This window comes from Macrobrachium nipponense, chromosome 16 (genome assembly GCF_015104395.2).
Source record: "Macrobrachium nipponense isolate FS-2020 chromosome 16, ASM1510439v2, whole genome shotgun sequence".
In the NCBI taxonomy this organism is placed as follows: Eukaryota; Metazoa; Arthropoda; class Malacostraca; order Decapoda; family Palaemonidae; genus Macrobrachium; species Macrobrachium nipponense.
Genome location: NC_087209.1, coordinates 70,683,137 through 70,690,720, shown reverse-complemented (window position 1 = coordinate 70,690,720; position 7,584 = coordinate 70,683,137). Strand labels below are relative to the sequence as shown.

Genomic DNA, 7,584 nt, shown 5'->3' with positions numbered 1-7,584 from the left:
GACAATAAACGACCCGAACTGGTATTTTCACACACCAGGCTCGCTCGTTAGTAAAAAGATTTAAATTGCGGAGAGTGGCAGATCAAAATTAATTGGTGAAATTCTCTTATTTATAGCAAGAGTGTGTCGTTAAAGTGTCGTTTTGTTTCCTACAAGCGATTTGATTTATTACAAGAGATATGGTCGTTTCTCGAGTTTTTTCTTTCTTTTATATCTGTCACCAGGATCGATAGAGCAATCTATGGTTGCCAGTTTAAAGTTATTGACCTTTTACCTTCATTAGAACAGATGTCCATCGTTCAACTTGGTATACTATTTTAGTATGGGATTTGACTTGGATTCGAAGTCTGCATATTTGTGTCCAGTTATATACCTTGCTTCATGCTTGAATTTGAAGTTCAAAATGTGACGAAAATATTCGTTAGCTCGAAAAGTTTCAGTATTTAACCTAAGAGCTACCCGCGGTTTATTTGACACGCTCCCTACAAAAGCTTTTTGACTACAGAAATCTTTGTTCTCAAGCGCAGCTTCTGGTGGGCGTGGCCAGGGAGGCTTTTAATTATTGCCTCTAATTTTTATTTGATGTAGCACTATAGGACTGGTTATCACATTGTATCGTTAGGAATATATCACGTATTACAAATCAGCAACTTAAGGCTTTTATTTGATACCGGTGCTACATCACTGTAATTACCTGGAAAATTTTAAGCAAGTTCTAAATATCTAAAATTACTAACTTAAGACAACATTTTCTGGTGGAAAGGTCATTTAAAACAAGCTAAGTTAACCGCTGGGTTGGTTATTTCTAATTATTGGTTTTAAAATTGACATATGAGCTGCAACCACTTGGAAAATGTTAAGTATAAATCATGCATCCATAATATGCAACTGAAGACAAAATTTTCTAGTGGAAAGGTCATTTAAAACAAGGTCATGGTCATCGCTGTATGATTTTCCAGATATAAGTGTACCTGAAACTCGATTGTACTCTGCTGCTCACGTAATGTAACTAAAAACATTCCAGAAATCATACATATTGTGGTTTACACTGGACCCTACATCAGCTATCATCAAGAAGGCTAGATATTGCGGTGTAGAGGTTTTGCAAGACTTGACTGTCCTAATGTTGCTAGCCATGAGGAATGGTTACTTGTGCAACAAGACAGTATCTGGCACAGTGTCCCAATAAATTATGCTGTTTGCGGTTTTACTGTCGAATGGGATCTTAGGGTTAAAGTAGCTAAGGGCTGAATGTGTACGTTAGTAGAAGAAATTCATAATGTCTCCATGAAATTACTATAATAATCTTCATCTGAGGATGACAAGGTCTCTTCATCTTGAGGAGCTGGGTTCAAAATCAGCCAGGTCATCTTCATCATCCATCTCTCTCTCAATCTCGCCTTCATTTGGTACAAGAGGTTCGGGCTTTTAGTCTCCCTCACACAGGTTCATATGCATCCCCAGTCAGTTGCCATCCATCTTCTGCCATTGGATTCTGACGTATGCATTGTTCATGTGCGTCTGCCCACATATTAGCAACAAATGTTGCCCTCCTGATATGTTGGATTACCTCTGCCTCACATGGTTGGACCATAAAGCATCAATCCCTTTCCAGTTTTTCAAGGAGACTCCTGGATCTGGCCATTGGTACATATGCTGCTTCAAATACCTTGTCCGCATAAGAGAGATGTCCTGGGCTAACTTTATCACTAACGTCGTTTACCGTTTTATGACGATTGTGAACAAAAGCGTCGTAAGAGAGAAATTTGCTCGTTTCAACATGACAGTTTTTCTGAAAGATTTGCGTAACCATACCCTTAATAGACAATAACGAAATGTAACCATTACATCTGTTATTTTTTAAGAATTTTTCTCTGCAGAGATTATTTAGGAATCAAACTTCGTGATTGTAACAGTATATCGTGAATGTTTTCGTATACATTTGTTATATTTTTGGTATTATGAGGCACTTACAGTGAATTCAGCGATTTAATCTAATAAACAGGCCTAAAGAAACCTTTTTACAAAGACATTTTCGGATGCGCTTAGAGTAGTTGATGAAAAATTAGCCGACGCTAGTCCTCATAATGATAATCATCATTACCAAAAAAAAAAAATAAAAGCGATACACAGGCAAGGCGATACACACAGGCCTCGTGCCGAGATTCAGTGAGACGTTACGCACCGTAAAAATTTATATAAAACCCCAAATCCAAAATGGGACCCATCATAGCGCCACAACTCTGGATGATTGGCGCAGTTAACGTCAAAAGGGCTTAATTTTTCATCTCTGCTCCAGACACGCGAGGTTATGCACTAATGCCACCCACGGACTACGCTCTCTCTCTCTCTCTCTCTCTCTCTCTCTCTCTCTCTCTCTCTCTCTCTCTCTCTCCTCTCTATATATATATATATTATATATATATATATATATATATATATATATATATATATATATATATATATATATATATATATCGAGCTATAAATATCCTTTAATATCTAATTCGCTCTCTACCTCGGAATTAATATATTTTCATATACGTTAACCGAAGGGGAATTTTTTAGTCGATAAGAAATTTCTCGGCTCACGGGCGCGAACCATCGAACCCAACAAACTCAGGACGCACAGTGAAGTTCGATGTACGTATATGAATCACGGTAGTGTGATATGACTCATATATATATATATATATATATATATATATATATATATATATACAATATATATAAAATTGTGTGTGCGCGCGCGCGCGAGTGGTGATTTATAGATGGCACACGATGCGTATTTTACTATGATATTGTAGTACATCCATGGAAGTTTAATATTTTGTAATTTAGTACAAAAACCAAGAGCTCTGTTTACATGCAGGGAAATGAACCAAGAATGAGCAAACAATGCTCATCCACTTATTTTACGAATTGTTGTTGAATGTTTCGTTAGGGTAGCTTTTTAAAATAAAAATTGTTTCCATTAAAAACATTGGAAAAAGGACGCATGTAGAAAGAATTTGTTTCCCAGGAACTGGCTCATGCAGACAAATCGCTTGTTGAGCTTTATGCTACTATGCTCTGTTTTTTTCATCTGTCCATCCGCCTGTGGTGTTTTGTATGGTAACACTGCGTCCCGGGCTTTAAATAATTACGCTATGTGTAAGTTTTAGCTAAATAAAAGGATATCTGGGTGTACATTTGCAATTGAAAAGTGTTTTAATATAATTTACTGTATGCGAATTACACCTTTAATATTCGAAATAGGATATTATTATAATTGTTGAATGTCAGATGAATGTAACTGTCTAAAGCCCGGGACGCAGTGTTACCATACGCAAACACCACAGGCGGATGGACAGATGGAAAAAAACGAGTATAGGTGGGACAAGGCCTTTCCGCTTATAGAAGCGCTACTTATTTCCTCAGAAATGGCAAAGTAACCTCTGTCACTGAACTTCAAAGACACTTCGTATGATTGGAATAACTAAGGAAACTTTACGATTTTGGTGTTTTTAAACCTTTCATTCTTTTCAGCCAGTTTATTATAGCATAGAATTCCACCATTTCTGTTATATTCTTGACTGGAATGATTTGCATCCTTAAGACAAATAGTCTAGCGTTAGCCTATTACAGGTGTCATTGGTTCATGGTCGGTATAGTTATATTGGAACAATATTATATACTTGCTGATGCTAGGAGGCGAATCGGTTTTACGTTGTTTGGATGTTGTTATATATAACATAATGACTCGTTCACTTCATTGAAAAGACATGCTTAATTCCAACTTTTAATCGCATCTCATATGCTTTCGCTATGGAGGCAATGGTGACTGAAAATCTGACCATAGCAGGGCTCCGAGTGATAAACAAGTTGAACAGACAACCTGTAGTGATTGTAATACTTAAAGGAATAGTTCAGACTCCTGAAAACTTTCAAAATTATATACGTATTGGTAACGAAGGGTTCCAGGAACGCTATAACGGCCTTGATAATTACACAAGGTAAAATCTGGACATAAACTTTTATATTAGGCTTCTGTACTGTATCTATACTTGGAAAAATGAGTGCAGTTGCGAATACTAATAATTGGCCCTTTACGAAACAATCGAAGAGCAAACGAAGCTTGATATTCCAGAGAATTTTTAAGTGACGTTTTGAATCTCAAAAGTCCCCAGCGAAAATGAGTAGGTAGGGTACATGGTGTCATTCCGAAGGGCATTAATTTAACTTATAATTGGTATCCCGTTGCATTATTAACAACTGTAATGGAAAGTAATTTTTTTACTAACTACTGAGACAGGATTAACTTGAACCAATTTAAACCAACCGGTTTCAAGGTAATAGTTAATTAGACAAGTTACTTAGATTTATGAACCTGTTCTGCCTTCTAACTGACACGCTCGATTGAGATTAAGGTAAATTGTGTTCTGGAACACATTGATTGGTCATTCGTTTCACCTCAGTTTTAGGTGAGGAAATTTTCTTTGAGGCCACTGGACTAACTCTACTGTAGTTAAAGCATCATGTAACTGAATTTATCGTAGGCTTGATTGTTTTCGCTGGATACTGAACGATGAAAAAGTGTACAGTCAAGATTTTGTGTGTAAAATGTTCTATGCAATCTTCTCGAAAACCAATTCTTTGAGCCTTTCTAGCTTTCTTAAAGCATTTCTAAAGTCGTTTGGTCTTCAGTGTATTTGTAAAATAATATTCTGTTGCTGATTACTTTTTCCAAAGAAACTAAACTGGAGTCGGAGGATGAAATAAAGCTCAGTTTATGAATAATTCAGTTCATCACAGAATACGACGTTTATTTATATTCTCTTTACCTGGTATATAAAAAGAAAGATATAATCCAACACCCATGTATTCTGCTAGACGATTTTATTAGAGACTAGGCGGTATGTATCAATTATCTCATTATAGTAGAGGCTAAACCTTAGTGTTGTGGAACTCGCAGTATCTAAGTAAATCTTCAGTGCTTAATTCTAACCACAAAATTAGATTGTTTCAGAAACTACGTAAAACTTTTGCTCGACCTCGACTTTTACTGCGATGGACAAAGGAATTTTTCATGTAAGAAGGAACAGCCAATTTTGTTTGCTCTCTTAAAGGAGGAATACGGAGAAGTGATGTTCATTTCCACACAATGTTCAAGAGTATTGTAGCTGTACAAGTAAATGGCATTAGAAGGACTGGAATTATGGATCAGGAAATCAAGTTTTTAAGCTTTGTAGTTCGCAAACACTAATTAATGATATAGAGATCTGATGCCCAGTCAACCTTATCTTAGGTCTATTAAATAAAGAATCTTTCTATAATTTGCACTGCATGATCCTCCAGCATTCAAAGTTCAATGGGAGTCACGTAGGATTAGTTCATGAAACCTCTAAGGATTATTTCATTCTACCGCCAAGCTTCTGAATTCTACAACTGCTTCTGTTTATCCTAGACCTAATAACCTTTCTTTACGCGCTGAAAGGTCTCTCGCTTTCCTTGGGGTTAAGTCCTGTCCTCCTTAACTGGGTCTATGAAAGTGCATCATGTTGCCCATTCCGTTGACCTGCCATCTTAAGAGAGGCAGCTGCTTGGTAGCATTCGGGAGACGATTTCTCCAATTCTTCAGAATTGGAAAACTATTGGAAAACCTTCTCAAGAAGTTTGGATGGGATAAAAGATAAAATCCCTCTCTGGAAAGAAATTATTAGACTTTATTTTAAAGTCTCTGCGTCTTCTCTTTAGAAGCATCTGCGAAAGTATGTTTTCAAATGAAATGTGGAGAACTTAATTCTTTTTTTTATTAGCCTCATTAAGCGAGCAGATATTGAGTACCCATCAGAAATTGTGCTAGGGTATCCATTATGAAAGCGAGCTCGGAAAGGTCATGTTTTGCCATGTAGTACTTCTGTCCTGGAGAATATTTGGGTGAATTGTCTGATTTTCGGAATGCAGTCAGTATCACAGAAGACACCCTATACACTAATTGTGAACAGTATTAATTCTGATCATGAAGACGACGACTTAGCTATTTGTCAAAAGAATGATTAAATTTAGAGAGAGCAAGAGAAACTCGCTTCAATATGTTGATAAAGAAACTGTGACTGCTTTGAACTGCTTAAGACAGAATAGCAGGGTCACTTTAGTCCTTGATGTCTTAAGTGGTAAGGAATATGAGAATCTAATCTAGAAAATTCTTCAAGACTGACTTCCTCTAAGGCCATGTTAGCCAACTTTGCTCCATGTAAAGTAGATAAATCATTGGTTGTCTGGCTTTGACTAAATTGACCATATGCCAACACAGGCCATACATAGCCCACAATAGTGGTAAGATGCTAAAGGTATGGGAGGCCTGGTGTGGACCTATGTATGTCTAACAACAAAGGAAGGCTTCTAGATAAATGTTAATTATTTGACTGGTTTTATCTCCTGTTTCTTTACACATTTTAACGATGGTCTAAACCTTTTTAAGTTACAAGGATTAGGATGTCTCAAAGACGTATTAGTCCATCCGAGGAGGCATCGTGTGCTCACTTACCTCTAGGAGCAGGATTTACCATTCCTTCATAGTGTCCTAATGATCTTGTCTAGCTTTCTTTTAAACTCCTCCACACTGTTGCAGTTTACCATTTCTGGTGGCAGTTTATTCCATGTGTCACATATCTTGTATGTAAAGAAGTTCCCACAATGAGGTGTGTTAATATATATCTTCAGTTCTAGTTTCCATCCATTATTTCTTTTCTTGTTTTCGTTTAATGTGAAGAGGTTACTATCTACTTTTGTTATGCCTTTCAGTATTTTGAATGTTTCTATTAGTTGTCCTCGCAATCGTCGTTTCTAATTCATACATGTTCAGGCTCTCTAGTCGTCTTTGGTAACCTGTTTCCCTGATGGATGGAATTAACTTTATGGCCGTTGTTTGTAACCCTTCTAGACATTGAAAAAAAAAAACGTATTCTGAACTCGGTTTACAGACTGACTTTTGCTCGTAAAATAAGTTAGGTTATGTATGAAATCCAGAGGAGAGGAAATATGAAAAGGTAAAATTTGTTTGCGAGTATAAGAGCTTTTCGTTGCAAAGTTTTAAGAGTAAATGATAACAATAGAAGCAATGCCTAGTGCTCTCCTTCCTCACACAAATCAGTTAATGTAGACTGCTACATGTAACAAGCAATTCCCTCATTTCCTTATTTGTACCTGTCGGCTCAGGGGCAAAACAATTAGTACTCTTCTGATACTGTGTGTTTTCCTTTAATATAATGTGATGGTAGTTTGTCTCTGATAAGTTTATTGCTGTAACCATAAGTACAAGAATGGAATATATTTTTATTTTTTATTTTTATTTCCAGATATAAGATCCAATCTACGTAGAGCCAGTAAGGAGAAATTTGTCCAAACGTGTGGTACCAATTAAGAACCATTAAACAATACCAGCCTGGTTTCCTCTGTCGACACTAGATATTGACAGGTTTGATATATCTATGTCAGCCTTTATTAACTTTCAGCCTTGCAATATTTAACACCCTCGTCTGAAATCGTAATTACAGTGGATGGGCAGAATGAAAATGTTTGAAGAGCCTTATCATATATTAG

At 36.5% G+C, this 7,584-nt stretch overlaps 1 long non-coding RNA gene across 1 annotated transcript in view; it reads left to right on the top strand.

Moving 5' to 3' along the window:
- LOC135195464 (uncharacterized) overlaps positions 1-7,566 on the top strand; it is an 18,402-nt gene extending 10,836 nt beyond the window's left edge. The window contains exon 3 of the long non-coding RNA XR_010310137.1: positions 7,341-7,566. This is a non-coding gene — a long non-coding RNA (uncharacterized LOC135195464). The remainder of the gene's footprint in view (positions 1-7,340) is intronic.
- The last annotated feature ends 18 nt before the right edge of the window (positions 7,567-7,584 follow it).